The 17,902-nt window shown below is 41.2% G+C and overlaps 1 long non-coding RNA gene across 1 annotated transcript; it reads left to right on the forward strand.

The window, feature by feature from the left end:
* Positions 1-1,686: 1,686 nt before the first annotated feature.
* LOC140264363 (uncharacterized) lies at positions 1,687-13,497 on the forward strand. The gene is made up of 3 exons (XR_011906042.1): positions 1,687-1,785; positions 9,615-9,723; positions 12,952-13,497. It is a non-coding gene; the product is annotated as an uncharacterized lncRNA (long non-coding RNA).
* The last annotated feature ends 4,405 nt before the right edge of the window (positions 13,498-17,902 follow it).

The raw sequence follows: 17,902 nt of genomic DNA on the forward strand, positions 1-17,902 counted from the left end.
TCTGGTCCTTCCGCCTAATACCTGCACCAGTTAGTTATCCCTAACGCACTCGGGAGTCGCTGGCATTGCTTGCAGCTTGCCTGAGTTGAGTATCCGTGGCTGAGAACCGTGACCCTGACAGAAATCAGCCTTTTCTCGGCGGACTGACTTTCTTCTCAGGGGATCTACAGGATCATAGCAATGGGAAAAACTAGGCAAAGCTTGCACAGCAATGCCAGCGCTCCCGGTGCGTTCGGGAAAACTGGTGCAGTATAGGGGAAGGACCAGAGGAGAAGAACAAGCCAACAGACACTCAAAATGGGGTTAAATATGGCCATTTGTTTATTGCTGTTAATTTCTGCCCGATGGAAAGGGAGATTGGTGTTCTGATGGATCGCTGGCCAAACCGGAGCCAGCAGGTGGCATGCTGGCTCCTATCGGGCGTGGTGTGGCGGGCAGGACTAGGGAAGTGATCCTGCGCCCGTGGTGTGATTCTGGGTGTGATTCTGTGGTTCTGGGCGTGAGGAGCAGTCCCGGCTCTGTCCTGGTAGGAGAGATGCTCCCGTCCTCTCGAGAGCGTGGCTGCTGTCCATTGGGCTCTTTGCAGCGTGCCCAGGTCTCTGTTATTCCGTGGAGCCCGGACCTGGGCGCTGGGTCTCACCGGGGCTGAGCGGAGGGAACGGAGCGATGACCTCGAGCTCCCTCGAACGCTTCTCCTGACCAGTGCAGGGAAGTGGGCTCACCGGGGCTGAGCGAGAAGAGCCGTGCGGCGCCTCGGCCTTCTGCCCCGGCAGCGCTTCCCCGTCCCCGCGCTGTCCCCAGGTGAGCTCGGGCCGCCCGCTCAGCAGCAGGGCCCGTCGCGGCGCCGCGCGTGGTCCCCGGAGCCCCACTGCCGCTCTCGGACCAGCCTCAGCCAGTCCTCGGCGTGGTCCCCGGAGCCCCACTGCCGCTCTTGGGCCTCCCTCTGCCAGTCCTCGGCGTCCCGGCGGCGGCCGTTCGGCTCCCGCTGCCAGGGGAGGCGGCGGACGAGCCGGAGGGGGCTCCCGGAGCGGCTGCGCTGCGCGCGGCGGGGCGAGACGCTGCGGGAGCGGTGCCGGGATCTTCCCCGCTGCTGTCGGCTCCTGCGGAGCCTTCTCCGCGGCCGGCGGGCGTTGGGGGCGGTGGCGGCCGTTGGGGGCGGTGGCGGCGGTGGCGGGATCCTGACGACGAGCCCGCGGCACAGCGGGCAGTCGAGCCCGTCGTCGGGCCAGGGCTCGGCGCAGCTGCCGCAGAAGGTGTGCCCGCAGGGGAAGACGCGGGGCGGCTCTTGCGGCGGGCCGAGGCAGAGGGGGCACGTCGCCTCCTCGTGGGCCTCTGCCGGCCGCGCCTGTGCCTCGCGGCTCCCGCTGGCATCCGCCTCCTGGCTCATGGCCGCGGCTGCCCTGGCACGGAGGTGACGGCAGGAACGGGTCGCTGGAGGCTGCGTCCGGCCCTCGGCACCTCTCGTGCGGCGTGAGCGAGTCCCACCAGTGACGGGCACCTCTGGCAGTGTGCCTCTGGCAGGACGTCCGACGTTCCTTGAGCCTGATCCTCGGTGACTCGGAATCGGCTCGCAGGACTCTGACGGCTCACGGAAGGCTGGCAAGCTCTCGACGTCTTGTGTTCCAGCAGGAAGACGCTGACGCCTCGAAGGTCCCCAGCAGGACTGAAGGTGGGCTGCGTGCTCGGGGCGCTTCTAGGCACCTGCCCGATTGTGAGGTCGCGGGGCGACTGTGACTCTCGGGGTGACATCACGAGGCACGCAGCTAGCTGGACATCTGCTTCCCGGTAGGTGTGGCCTTCGTAGTTCTGCTGTTTGCTTGCCAGAGTCCACCCAAGGACTTTCACGGGGTTTGCTTAGTACAAATAGTACAAACGCGGGTAAACTACATTTGAGTTCTGTCCGTTTTCTTTGAGCCTGTACCACGGAAAGACACGTTTGCTGTAGTCTGGTTGGTCGGTTTCGGTATATTTCACACAATCACAGAATCACAGCGGTTGGAAGGGACTTGCAAGGGTCGTCGAGTCCAACCCCCCTGCCAAAGCAGGCTCCCTACACCAGGTCGCACAGGTAGGCGTCCAGGCGGGTCTTGAATATCTCCAGAGAAGGAGACTCCACAACCCCCCTGGGCAGCCTGTTCCAGTGCTCCGTCACCCTCACCGTGAAGAAGTTCTTGCGCACGTCTGCGTGGAACTTCCCATGCTCCACTTCCTGGCCGTTTCCCCTTGTCCTGTCTCCACGCGCTGCTGAAAAGTGCCTGGCCTCGCCACTTTGCCCCCACGCCTGTCGCAGGCTACCAGAGGCTGCTGTCCCTGGCAATGAAGGGAAGGAGGGGAATGGACAAAACCAGTGGCAGCAATCTAAGGAGAAAACTGATTTTACTAAATGCGATGTTGGAATACAAGATAACACAGTAGGATACAATATAATTGCGGCTAATACATCGAACAAGACAGAGAGAGAGAGAGAGAGGGAGAAAGAGTGAGAGAGAGAGAGAGAGAGAAAAAGAGAGAGAGATAGACAGAAAAGGAGTCCCTGAGAACCAGGAGGCCTGCTGTGATCTCTAGGTGATGGGGCTGGAACGTTGCGAGAGAGAGACTACAGGGCTGGAGTGCTCCGAGAGAGAGCTCGAGCGAGAGAGAGAGCGTGCCAGCCTGGGAGCGAGATTATATATATGTCCTCCTCTGGTGATTCGTCTCTGTCCACGGTGTCCTCTGGGATATGTATTTCTCCTCCAGGAGCTGAGTACTCGGAATGCTGCCATTCCACGGAACTGCAGCATGAACCTTCCACACTTCCACATACCCTCTATTACACTTCCGTATGCCATTAACAACTACACTTCCTTATACCATCAAAACAGTTTGCCACTATTTATACCCCCAGTTAGTGATTCATACTACATATGATGTCATGATGTAGAATATTGACAGCAACCGCACAGAACCATGACAACACCTCAGATAGTTGTAGACCTGGACCAGGTCCCCTCTCATTCTTCCTTCTCAAGGCTAAGCAGAGCCAGTTCACTTAGCCTTTCTTCTTAGCGGAGATGCTCCAGGCCCTTCACCATCTTTGGGCCCTCTGCTGGACTCTTTCCAAGAGATCCTTGTCTTTTTTGTACCGGGGAGCCCAGAACTGGGCACAGCACTGCAGATGAGGCCTTACCAGGGCAGGGCAGAGTAGAGAGGGAATGCCACAGGTTTATGAACATCGGTGTTGCCTAGGCGCTCACAGACCACCTCTTCCCTGACTAAAGAGCAGTCTTCCATTCCTCAGACCCTCTCACTAACATCCAGGGTTTGGGATTCCCGAGGGAGAGCTTTTTCACCAAAGACAGAAGCAAAGAAATGCCCAGGTCCCTCTCAGCAGAGCTCCTCTCCAGCAGGTCTTCCCCCAGCCTGTGCTGGTGCATGCAATTATTCCTTCCTAGGTGCAAGTCTGTACACTTGCTTTTGTTAAACCTCATCCGGTTTCTTACTGCCCAGCTCTCCAGCCTGTCCAGGTCTGTCTGAATTGCAGCACAGCCTTCAGGCATGTCAGCCAATCCTCCCATCTTTGTATCATCAGCAGACTTGCTGAGGGTGGTCACTATCCCCTCCTCAAGGTCATCGATGAAGATGCTGAACAAGACCGGGCCCAGCACCGACCCCTGGGGTGCACCACTAGTCAAAGGTCTCCAACCAGGATATGCACCGCCAGCGACGACCCTCTGCACTCTGCTGATCTGCCAGTTCTCAACCCACCTTGCTGTCCACTCATCTATCCCACGCTTCCTCAGCTTTGTTATAAGGATGTCATGGGAGACAGTATCAAATGCCTTGCTGAAATCAAGGTAGACTACATCCACTGCTCTCCTGCCATCCACCCAGCCAGTGACAACGCCACAGAAGGCTACCAGCTCAGTCGAGCATGACCTCCCTCTTGTGAACCCACGCTGAGTACTCCTGGTAACATCCTTTTCTCCCAGTTGTCTGGAGAGGGCATCCTGTTGTAGTAGGCATGCACAAACTCTCGGGCTGTGACGTGACAGGACCTCCCCTGCTCTGTGATTGGATAATATTATGCATAGCTTAAGTGGCTGTAGACGAAGTAGAGCCTGTATATAAATGTCATGGTTTTGCAATTTTGTATGTTTGCTATCAGTATTCCACATCATAACATCATGATAAAGCGTGGATAATTTTGACAAATGTGCTGCTCACAGAAGAAGACTGAATGTCCCAAAGAATATCACGGTCAGTCATCATAGTATCATCATAGTATCATAGTATCGTGCGAGTTGGAAGGGACCTTAGAGATCATTGAGTCCAACTCCCGGGATTCGAGCCCTCTAGTGTAGCAGAGTGGCACTTCTACCACTTGCGCCACAGGGGGGATTTGAACCTAGGCCCTCCGGTGTTGCAAGCGGTAGTTCTAACACCGTGCACCACCGGGGGCACACAATGGACAAGGACTCTATATAATCTCACTTTAGTGCTGGACTCACTCTCTTGGACCTTGCCAGCCAGGTGGGAGCCGTGTGGGAGCGTTCCAGCCGTTTCGCCTAGAGTTACAGTAGGCCTCTCGGTTTCGGGACTCACTCTCTCTTATTTTACTTGATTCGTTAGCCTTAATTCCAATTATATTGTATTATATTGTGTTATTCTGTATTCCGATATAGTATTTAGTAAATAAGTGTGCCTCCTTAGATTGTTGCCGCTGTATTTATTTTCCTTTTCCCTTTTTTCTCTTTTCTTTCTGGGCCAGCAGCCTGCAGGCCGACTGCCCCCCTGTCATGGGTGCAGGTAGATTTTAGGTTAACCCACGACAGCTATTTTAGTGCTTTCATGGAGAAAGGGAAAGAATGGGAAATACAGGTGGCATCAAACCTACATTTGGCAGGAAAGATCAATGGGCCTCAGTCCCTGTACGCAGGAACATTTGTACTTATTTAAATTCTGTGGCTTTACGAGGTTTAAAATAACCAGGTCTGTTGTCAGGGTGTTCTGTTTACATATATGGGGAGAAAAAAAACAAACATATTTCACACAAACTGTTTCTCTATACTCTAAAGCTTTCCTCAGTGGCAGGCAACATATCAGAGACATGAGCAATTTGCTTTAGAATCTAGTAGAGTAGAGTAGTTGCAGACTGCTAAAATGTTATCTCGGCTACCCTCCAACAAGTCACAGTTCCTTTTGAAAACCATTGATGATTTCATAAGGGAGCCATATGGCTCTTTTCTTGTTGATTTGAACTCTGCTAGAAGCTTCTTGATGAATACTTGTGAAGAGAAACTATAATGCTTAAATATCACACGGCTAACTCACCCTCCTCTCCTCCCCTCAAAATCTGTTTATGAAGACAGATGGCAATATGTTGGACTGTCATAAAAAGTGGACTGCATTTTAATAATCATAATCAGACATTTGCTTGGAAACTTGACTGTTCCAGAGCTACTCATCCAGGTTCCCTAAAGCATCACACAGCACTCTTCTGGTCTACTGTTGGTGACACAGCGACAGCTATCAAAAATGGCAATCTAAATATATTGGAAGGAAATATGCCTCTGACAGCTTAGCAAGTGATATTCTGGCAAAACATAAAAAGCTTACCAATGGGAGTTCTTAACTAGGAAGAAAAGAATAATTAAAATTTAAACAGAAAAATCCTCATCTATTCTAAAGACTTGGAAAGTCATTTTGGGGGGTTTGTTTGTTTTTGTTTTTTGCTTATTTAGTATATTTATATTTAGTATTATTTAGTATAGATCTGCTATGATAATAGAGATCATTGTTCCAAAAATAAGAATTTTAAGGGATATTTTCAGCTTACAATTGCTCATCACAAATGCAAGTGTAATTCCAGGTCTGGAAACATAGCTGCTTACCACAACTGCATGCCTTGTAATTTACATTGTACCATGCAATATTTCAGTAAATAATGAAATTAACCTAATGTATTCTGCACTTCACACTCAGTTAAACCACTTTGTTATTCATTTGTCCTTATGCATCAGAAGATTTCTGTTTTCCATATTCTGTGTAATGCTCTATGTACTAATGATATACCAAATATGTCATGGTTCACCAACTATGCATTCTATAAGAATATACAGATATTACTAAAATTTAAATGCTTGTAGACAATATCTCTATGTATAAGATTGTTTTTGACAGAAAGTTTCTGAGGGAGACTGCATTTAATGAAGAATGAAAAAATAGTGCTTTAAAAAAAAAAAAAAAAAAAAAAGTATGGCTGAAATAGTTGCTTTTCAAGTGAAATTCTTTGCTCCCTACCCCCCATAAAAATGTTAATTAAACTGGTAACAAAAAGGAAAAGCACAAAAAAGAATAACATATTTGCAACATCCTTCATTTATTTTTCCCATGTATTCCGTAAATTGATTTCCACTGAGACTTGTTATTTCAAATACAAATAACATCTGTGTGTGTGTTAGCTTTATCCCATGATCTGTAGAGTATTTCAAGGTTTTCCAGACCTTTTTGATCTTGTACTCTGTTCTCCTTCAGATTCGTTTACAGTGTCAGTAGTTGCTCTGCCTTCTGTATATGTTTGTATGTAAGCTGTGAGATACAAAATATTTTCCAAACACTCTCTACTGGTAACCTATGTCATTCTAACTTCTGATCAATACCATTAGTCTAACTAGTCTATACAAATATTTTACTGACTCTGTTTCCTTGGCTACCTTTCCTCTTGGTAGAGAGGTTGTGTGTCTTTATTGTTTGAAGGCATTGGTATGCTCCTAAAGTGTATTATTGACCACATCTAGTCATAAAGTTTCTACTAGAGCTGATAAGCATTCACAATTTTGTTGTATTTTTATCATAACTAAAGTTGAAATTAAGTGAATTATTAAAATATTTGCCTTGTTTTTACATCATCAGTTGTGAAGCTATGTTCTGCAATAGCAGGGTATTTCACACCTTTAGGATGAATAAAACAAAACTTGGTTATTAGTTTGGTTTTGTTTCAAAATAAAAATAAAAAAATAACTATCTACATATAGTAATTTCTAAACAAAAAAAACTGATTTAGAAGTAATATTCAGTTCTGCAACAAGAAATAATAATTTGATTTTTGAATTTTATGCCAAATAATGTTCAAAAGATTTTTAGAAATGCTTTTATCATATTTATTGCACCATAGTTTCTCTTTAAGGCTTGAAAGACCAAGGAATATGTAGTACCTGGGCAGTAATGAACATGTACTCATGAGCATATCAAGGAATATGGGCCTGGAAAACAACAAAATCAGGACCCTAAACTTTGGAAGAGTGAAACTCTATCTGTTTAAGTAATTAACAACTCCTTAAGAACACCTTTCAGAGAGCACAAGAGCACCCTGTCCTATAAGAAATCAAGCAGAGGAGATAGGAAACTGGTGCTGCTGTACACGGGCCTGCTGGTCAAACTGAGGGGTAGGAAACAAAAATCAATCAATCAATCAATCAATCAATAAAAGTAAAGGCAATAGAGACAGGAACACGTGGCCTGAGAACAAAAAGAAATGCTGTCCAGATGTGTAGAGAAGGGATCAGGAAGACCAGAGTACAAATAGATATGACCTTGTTAAGGGATATGGAAAATAGAAGGGAATATACTTTGGTCAGAAGAGAAAGGCTAAGGAGGGTTGACATCTGAAAAATGGGAGGGGAGAACTGGCAACCACAGGCATAGATAAGACTGAGGCATTCAGTATGTTTTTTGCCTCAGTCTTCACTGGCAGTCAGACTTCTTACATCTGACACATCCCTAAACTTGTTGGTTGGGGCTGGAGAGCAAGATCTCTTCCACTGTAAGAGGAAAGTAAATCTGAGACCTCTTGATGAGAATGAACTCAGCAGGTTGGTTATCTTAGTCCATGATAAATCCAGGATAAGTAATATACGTCATGCATGTAGTGCATAGATATGTACAGATATGGTGTGTAAAAACTGAAAAGTAAGTATAAAATATTCAATTATGGTTCTATCAAATGTACCTCACTAAGGGTGAGTCTAAAGGTAGCTGCTAAAGTAGAAAAAACTAAAAAATACCTAAGTAATTTGTATCCAAACTTTTCCACTGTTTTGGGTTGTTCTAAAATAGTGCATTACAAGAGTAGAGTATCTTCATGAATGTAACTTTTGGGAAAAAAAATAATAATCTTCTGAAATGTACAGCCATTAGCTGCTCTAGATTTTTTCTTAAAGCACTCTGACAAAAAGAAGATTGAGAAAGCTCATTCTCTAAAGTCAATAAAAAAAAACTTCCTTCAGGAGCACTCATACTTACAATATGTCAGCCCATTCCATATAAACTTTACATCATGGCCTATGCTAAAGACATTTTCAAGTAGCCAGTGATTGACACACCTCCATGGAACATCTTCATTAAGTTCCTATCTCCAGCCAGGCCTGCGTGAGTTTCCTATCTGGAAAATTTTGCACATTTGCTGTGAAACTGTACCAACAGAGGCTTCCCATGAGGCTAGGTTTGGAAGCATGCCTTGAGGGCCCTCAGCAAAATGAGCTACCACAGCCAAGAAATATGTCTGATCCTGTCAGTTCATTCCATTATTTGCCAATCACAGAAAAATCTCATGGAAATTTCTGAAGTGTTTTAAATGTGTAATAACATCAATAATTAGATAGATGCTCCACAGCCTCTCATGCTGATATATGAACAAGTCTTTGCAATCTATTCCAGTTCAGAGAAAATGCTAGGGAAAAAAAAAAAAAAAGATAGAAAAATAAACAAAAACAACAACAACAAAAAAACCCCTCTAGCAGTGTCATTTCTAATCTTGACTTCATTATCCTTATGAACTTTGCTACAGTAAGCAAGTTGAGCAAGCCTGTATTTTAGTAAAACTGTCTGCCTGTTTCAGAGTATGTGGCCTGGAACACTTTATTCATCATCATTCATCATTTATTCATGCTTAAAAGGCAGAACTTACCATTTGATTGATAGCCAGGGGGCATGAATGTTTTTAAAATTCTAATTTCTCCTGTTGCACATATATTTATTTACTCTAACTATCTTATTCTTTGGCCATCTGTAATAGAAGACATGAAAATTGACTACATTGTGCCTCCGGTGGCACAGTGGTATAAGTTGCTGCTTGCAACACCAGAGGCCCGGGGTTCGAATCCCCCCTGTGGCATAAGTGGCAGAAATGCTGCTCTGCTACACAGAGGGCTCGAATCCCGGGAGTTGGACTCGATCTCTAAGGTCCCTTCCAACTCGCATGATACTGTGATACATGTGTTTTTCATTCAGGTTTAAAGTATACTGAATTTTATCAAACATGGGAGGGCTAGGAGACGCACAGACATTTACTACAGCTCAGTTGGTGAGAGGTGATATTACAGCAAAGCAAGGCTTTGAATGCTTTAATAGTGTAAACAGTTTAAACTTTTTTCATCACCTGATCTCAGAATATTGCAATTTTCAGAAACTTGCATTTTATCTTTGGCTTTGACAAATTAGATTTGGGGATAGGTGCATTAACTTGAAGCAGCAAACTGTATTTCAACAGGTTAAACACTTCTTTCCAATTATGCTTCAACCTTGAACTCGTTACTATAGATTCTTTGCAACCATATCCTTCTTTTTCTTTTTTGTAGAAACATTTCAGAAAGATCCACGATGTAGCTGAAGCTACCCTATAATTAACAAGCCACCGTACTTGGACCTCTCCACCCACCCTTTTGTTTTTGCTGAAATGTTTCACAGGTGATCTTCACTGTTGTTGCTTGCAAATTCAGATCTCATTTTGTTGAGGTGATTTCTAGTTAGAATAAACTTCCAAGGACCAATACATATGTTTCTTCATAGCAGACATCACTGTTATTGCTGCATCAGAAGTAGCTTGGGAGACACAGAACTGTTGGAGAAAAAGCAAGGTTAGAAATAGCTTTTATTTTGTTTCCCTAAAGAATATCTGACAGACAAAAGAAAAAGATTACTCTTGAAAACATTCTTAAAAAGAATCTTTGAACAACAGTTTTTATTAGTGAAAATAAGTAAGCTTTTGCATTAACCTGTGCCAGCTGAAGTTACACGTGACGTGTGATTTTGAAAATGACAGGCTGTACCTTTCTGTTGTAGGAACACAACTTAAAACTCTGCATCAATGACAGAATAGTGTTGTTTCTCGTGTCTGTTTTCTTAGTACCTTTGAACCTATCTCAGTGTCCTAAATGTTGTGAAGACACAGCACAACTCCATCAGGTGTCAGATATGGTTTGGGTTTTCCAAGATTTTATTCTGATAAGTAAGTATGAACCAACCAAGAATGCAAACATAGAAGGCAATTTACAGGACATAATGAAAGAACTCATGATTCACTGGAAGAGAAAAAGAAGAGAGAATAGCTGGAAATGCAGCAGGATACAAAATGATGAATAATAAGACTTACCAAAAAAACCCAAACATTTAGTAGATACAATTGCAATTAGGGTTGATTCACTCTTTAAAGAGTCCAACTTGGAGGCATGTTACAAGTGAGATCTTACAGAGCCTGTCCAAACTATGTCACTACTCAGTATTTCCATTGGTGATTTGGCTGATGGACATGAAGATTGCTACATTTTCAGGTGGTATCAAAACAGGAAATATACGTATTTTGTGAAGAAAGATCAGAATACTGGTAAAAGATACAAGAATACAGGTAAGAGAAATAAGAAGCAGTACATGTGAATCAGATAGAAATAATCAGCTGTACTGACAGGGAATGAGAAGCAGTTCTGCAGAAGGTAACTAATAGCTCATCTGCTAAGCTTAAATCAACAATACCATGGCACTGCAAAATAGTCAAATGCCATATGAAAAGGTGTGTACAAAGCAGGAAACCCATACAACTTGGGAAATCACTTGTCCAATATGAAAATTATCCAAGAGCTATAAAACATATTGTAAACAAAAGACTACATGGAACTGGGGTTTTTGAGCCTGGAAGAGGGAAGCCTTAACTGAGATAACAGTAGGAGGTAACAGTTTATTCTAAGGTGTGCTGGATTTGAAACAAATAGTTGGGTTTAAAATAGAAGAGAGATAAATATTAAGCACCACATGACTTAAAATATTAGGATCACACATTCTTTTTCAGCTTGAACAGAGTATGGAATTAATATCCACTACAAATGCTTTTTCTAGTGGCTTGACTGGTCTGTATCTACTGCTATAAAATATTTATAAAATAAGCAACAATTCATATGTATATTCATGTTTCTAGGTCCTATGCATCTTTGAAGTTTATGTATCTAAAATCTTTCTCCTAAAAGGTTTTCAAAATACAGACCATTCTAGTAAGAGTTAATTTCTTCTCAGACCTTTAATCACTCTTTTAATGTAGATCAATAAAAAATTGGAAAAAAATCAAAGTGCCAAAATAAGTAAGTTGCATAGAAAGAAATTCTCCCTTTTTTCTCATTTTCATTCATTATTCAGTTAATTCTGGTTAGCAATGTATGAGCTTACTACAATTAGATTGTCCTTAAATTATCATTACAGTACAATTATAGCTCACTTTTCTGCACCTGTAAATTAACATTATTCTTTCGAAGAGATTGTACACCACATGAATTAGAATAATACCAGGGTTAATAAAATTTAGACTCAAAATGTGATAACTAAAATTAAGGTAAGAAGCATGCTAGCAGGTACTCATAGTCAGGCCACTGATCTTTGGTTTTATTAATGAATAACCACAATCTAATTATAGTGCTTTCTAATAAGAGCTATCCATGGTTCTCAATACATGCTTATCCCTTTTCCCATTTTTTTAATGTTTTAAACATCTCCATTTACTGAGGAAAAAAAAAAAAACAAAAAACAGACATTCTAATCTGTTTGCATACATAGCTGATACTAAGTATATGGGAAATGCTTGTTGTGTGGTTCTGTAAGCCATTGAAATGATAAATTCTTCTTGTTTGCTTCATTAGATATTGGAGAAGACTCTTATGTGTTTATTTCTGAAGGTCCTTTTGTAAATGAAGTAAGCAATGACACATGCAGTCTTTGTTCTCATGCAACTCTACCTGTCCTTGAAAGCCACTTCTACTATTTTTAGAATAAGGTGACTTTTACTTGAGAAAAGGAAAATCAATCTGTATATAACTGACCCTAAGCTTGCTGCTTGTGTGCTACAATTTCCTTGACTGTCATACTGAAATTATAGTCTAAAAGGACAGACTGTTTGACTGGATGACCTTAATGGTCTTTTCCAACCTTCAGTCTTAAAATGGTTAATTAAAAAACAAACAAATATTATATATATATATAGCTATATTTTATAATATATTTTATAATAATATATATATATAATATATATATAATATATATATATAGCTTGAACATTTTGGCTTAGATATATAAAAAACTGTTACCGCCAGCAGTATTGATCAATCAGTTTAATATATTATTTTCCTCATTTCTGTGTATGTCAAAGGCTTCCTGTTTTACCAGCTGGATAAAAACATAGATCATCCATCCTGTGGTTGGCAAAGAATTATTGGCAATTAATAAAAAGAAAAATTAAATCATACTATTCATTAGTTTTAGGTAGAATAAACTAAGTGGGATTTCCAATATTTTCAACATTTTGTTCAAGATGTCTCTGAATGCTCCAAGAAATGAACACTGAATACCAAACTCTTTTTTCTGGGTTTCTTCACCCTCTGCTCTGTAACATTATTGTAAGTATGAAAGTAGCATGAATGTTTTTCAACTTCCTAAATACTTACAGTCAGCTGGAAATGGTATTGCAAAGGCTCGGAAAAACTTAACTCCTCTTATTCATCAAGGATGTTTTTGTGATTTTGTACAGTCACAGAATCCAAAGAAGGCAGTAACTGTGAATTAATAGCATGTAAACATACAAGAACAAGATGCAACATATAGCTTATATCCTAAGAGTCAGGATGACAGATTCTTCATGTGCTTTTCTTTTTTTTTCAGGACTATGAAGCTCTGACTAGCCCGAATGGGTCTGTGACGGGCACATGATGCTGACGAATTGGATCTCCTTCTCTGACAAGATGAGCTGGTTAGAAGTTGAGGCTGTGGATGTTGTCAACCTGTTTTAGTAAAGCATTTGACACTTTTCCATTGTTACTCTCCTCAAAGAACTGGCTGCTCATGGTTTGAATATGGTTCACTGAGTGAAGAACTGTTTGGATGGCACAGCTCATAGAGTCCTTGTGAATGAAAACAAATCCAGATGGCAATAAGTCACCAGCAAAGCCCCCAAGGGGCTCAATCATGAAGCTAGTTTTGATTGATATGTTTATTAATGATACTGATGAGTGGATCAGCTGCACCCTCAGTAGATAAACAGACAACACAAAGTTAGGAAGGCTCTGAAGAGTGATTTGGATAGACAAAATTGATGAACTGAGTCCTATTGTATGTCATTCAACAAAGACAAATGCCAGTTGCTGTGTCTGGGTCACAACAACCCCATATAGCCGTACAGGATTGGGGATAAGTGTCTGGAAAGTTTTCCAGAACAGAAAAGGACCTGGGGATCAGTAGCCAGCTGAACCTGAGCCAGCAGTGTGCTCAAGTGGCCTAGAAGGCTAATGGAGTTTTGGTTTGTATCATAAATAGTGTAGCCAGCGGGAATAGGGACATGATCTCCCTCCACACTCAGCATTGGTGAGACAGTACCTCAGTAGTCTCAGCTTTGGGCCCCTCTCTACAAGAAGGATATTGCTCAACTTGAGTATGAGCAGAGATGAGAGGGGAAAAAAAAAAAAAAAAGGCTAGTGAAGGGACTAGAAAACAAGACTTGTGAGGAGTCTCTAAAGGTGCTGGGGATCTTTGTCTGAAGAAGGATGAGGGGTGATCTCATCACTCTCTAGAAATGACCAAAATGATGTTGTAGCAAAGAGGTTGTCATCAGTCTCCTTCCTCAGGTGACATTAGGTACTGGCCTCAAGTTGAGTCAGTTGGACATTAGGAAGGATTTATTGACAAAAACAGCAGTTAGACATTGAAAGGGCCTATCTAGGTTAGAAGTGGAGTCCTCATCCCAGGAGGTATTTAAAAAGATGTGAAGGTGGAAGTAAAAGACATGGTTTAGTGGAGGAACTTGGTAGATATGTGGGTGGCAGCACTTTGTGATCTTAATGGTCTTTTACAACCTAGATGATTCTAGTAGTCTGTAATTCTGAAAAGGTTGTTATATGATTAAGACTCTCACAAATGACTTTTCACTCTATAGGGAGACTCTATTCTAAAATTTTGTGTCATATTTGTTCACAGTAACTCTGCAGACTAACTTGGGCAACTAATTCTGTCAAAGAAATAATCATTCTTTAATCACTTCTTTTTCCATTATTTTCTGTTTTTCTTTTCCTTTTTTTTTTTTTTTAAATAAAAACATATTTCCCCAATTTATTCTACTGAAGTAACTAGCGCATTTATTCTGCCCTCCTTTTAAGAATACTAAAATCAATCTGACATTGGAGTGTGCAAAGCAAAGAAAATAGATGCTCTGCCTCTGTTCAGTTTAGCATTTCTAGTACACACACCTCTTTCTACTTCTGAATCAACACAGTTTTTACCTGTTCCTGAGCACTAACTGAAGTGGAAATAACTTCTTTCAGTAGGTCCATTAAAGTCTTCAAGCAGGACAAGTTCAATTTGACTGCCTCTCCCAAGAACGAACACACATGTATTTCAGAACACAAAGAATTAAAAAACAAACAATCAATCAAACAACAACAACAAAACCCTCTTAAATACTAAATAAAATGATGATCGATTTTAAGATACAAAGACCACTGGTTAGAAGCAATTATTATCCTAAATAAACAAATAAATAAAATGTAATTTAAGAAGTACTGTCATGTGATGCAGTCAATTAACATCAAAGCCTACAGAGCAAGAGAAAGAGTGAAAGAGTCTCATAGTTTTATTGAGACTTACTGGATTCAATGTAAAAACATTCATGCTATGGAAAAGTTCTACCATATCACAGTTCTTTCACAGTTTGTTTCCAGAACAGACCATGGAGTCCTAAAAGGAGAGCATCTAGTAAGTTATATTTACCCACCATGCTCAGTGTTTTGCTACAACAATAAATAATTCATTATTAGATGTCAGAAATACTTCTGTAGGTTATTCAGGAACTTTTGCTGCACTGGTGAAAGTCAAGCCATTAGAAGAAAAGCCTTCAAACTTAACTTATTTGGACTCCAAAACTATCAGCACAGGTGGAGATGCCTTTGGACATATGGAAACACAGTGAATGTCTAAGAATTCTAATGCTTCTTGCTTTCCACTTTGAAATAATTTCTGTACCGCACTGTTACACCCAGTTAAAGTTTATGTCATTTTATTCCAGTGGCAAAGGTATGTTTTATGACTATTAAATTATACCTTTACATGGGTAAATGAATTAGACATCCCTGATTCCTGCATGCCATCCATCCTGAAATCTACAAGCTACTTATCTAACTAGGAAGGAAAAGAAAAATCATGATTTGTTGACAAGTAAACAAAAAAATACAAACTGCCAATGAATAAGGTTGAAGATGTTTCAAGAAAACTGCTGGCAGAATCAATATTATGTCAAGTTTCAGTCCACATCTTCATTAATGATCCAGAAATACAGCAAACAAGAATCACTGAAGGCTGACACATGAAACAGGCCTTGTGAAGGTTTGTAAAATGGCCAGGAGAATAGCAAAATAATTCCCCTTGTAAGATATAGGCAGTTATGCATTTCAAAAACAAACAAACAAACAAAAACTGGTGTGCTGGGGGCCCAACACAATTGGATGCAGTACTCCAGGTGGGGTCTCATGAGAGTAGAGTAGAGGGGCAGAATCACCTCCCTCAACCTGACAGTCACACTTCTCTTGATGCAACCTGGGATACAGTTGGCATTCTGGGCTGCAATAACCCACTGCGGGCTCATGTTAAATCTTTCCTCAACCTAAATACACTCCTAAATCGTTTTCCTCGGGGCTGCTCTCAATCCATTCCCCTCCCAACCTGTATCTGTGCTTGTTAATTTTTATCTCTGCATTCTATGGTTTCATAACATAAACCCTCATATATTCCTTATATAATCAGTATATACCTAAAAGGTTTGCATATGTTTAAGTTTTGGTTGTTGATGACATTTATTTCAATTAAATTAAAAATTATTTTTATATTTGCTTGGACATTAGTCAAAACATCCTGCAGACTGCAAATTGTAACAGATCGTAACAGATATGGTTGAGGTCTGCAGAGCTGATGCAAGCAGGTATTTCTGAGTTACAAACTTAAATCATGTTTTTACAAGGAATTTCTCCAGATTACATAAGGGATGAAATTAATGGGGGGATTTAGCAAAACTAACATCACCAGAATCTGCAATAACAATTTTCTATTAAAAATACTTCAGCAGCATACAGAAAGGAACGCACTTTAGGTTTAATTTCATAGCACAGGCAGGTTTCAATTTCCATGATATGTTTTAGCACTTTCCTACTGATGTTAAATTTTATAGTCTTTTCTATAAAATTTCAGTTTACTGCCACTCAGCATGCATACCACTAAATGGTTATGGACCTATGTGTCCGCATGAATTAGATCAGTCCCTGAGTAATGAAGACGATCTGTGTAATAGTCTTAGCATAGTTAACTGGACTTGATACAATCATGTTGCAACTTAACCATTGTTGCTGTCCCCTGTATAAATAAACTCAACCTGACAAGTAACTGATGAAATAAGAATGGCTTAGTTGCAGTATTGTGTGGGTGCACACAAAATGAAAACCCAGCCCTGTCATAGTAACATTGTATCTAGAAACAATTACATACTGAATTTTCCAGAGAAGGAGATGATTACTGATGGAAAATAAATAGATAGATAGATAGATAGATAGATAGATAGATAGATAGATAGATAGATAGATAGATAAATAATGGAATCCTAAAAAAAAAAAAAAAAAAAAAAAAAAATCACGCAGAGAAAAATGAAGAAGAGGATGTGGATGAAGCAATGAAAGCAGTAAGCCCAGAGAGGAGAGTAGGAGGGAGTAGGAAAAATGTTCCATAGATCATTTGCTGTTCATGATCTAAGACAGCAACTTTAGACTCCAGACTGAATACATTTCCTGATATTATACCAGTTGCAAAAATATTTTTTTCTATACATCAGTTCACCATGCTCAGAACCACAATTTAGTGACTCTGTTTGTTCATTTATTTATTTGCCTACTTATTTACTTACCTATTTATTGAGAAGCATTTTCTAACTCTCAGAGCTGTCACTGGGGAGAGTTGCATTAGAAATCCAAGTCCATGAGAGGGCTTCAGGCTGTGACTGTCTCACAAGTGCAGACAACTTAGGGCTTAATTTAGTTGAGGTATGAAGTGCTTCCTTTGGCGTATCTAAATAGATAGATTTCAGCATGCTTCTGCCTGGTTTTTGCCTGCCTGATTCATACTGAATCAGCTGACGTTTGTCCAAGTAGATCGGTACTGAAATTTCTTTGCTGTTCAGCAAAAGATTTAGTAAGATGGATAGTAAAATATCCATTAAGCAAGTACAGGATCTACACACAAGTTTCCTGGACCTTTATTCTAAAAAGTGTGATTCAAGACATATTTCAAGTGAGATCTGGGAGATAATTGATCAGCCTGGACAATGTAAAGCAAGAGGTAATCTAAGCAGAACATAATGAGCCCTTCCTAGTCATCTTTTTTCTTCCTTCCTTGTCACATGTAAGGAACGCTTGTTCTTGCCAAAAGGCAAGAACAGCTTGCCATTGAAGTCTTGTTGCAACTATAAAAGAACAAGGAAAATTAACAGCTGAAGTCAGAAGAGGGCTTAGAATAACCTTACTATCAGCACCAGCAGAAAAATGAAAATTTCTACACAGAGCCAGGAGAGGAAAGAAATATATGC

Source organism: Excalfactoria chinensis, chromosome Z, assembly GCF_039878825.1.
Source record: "Excalfactoria chinensis isolate bCotChi1 chromosome Z, bCotChi1.hap2, whole genome shotgun sequence".
NCBI lineage: Eukaryota > Metazoa > Chordata > Aves > Galliformes > Phasianidae > Excalfactoria > Excalfactoria chinensis.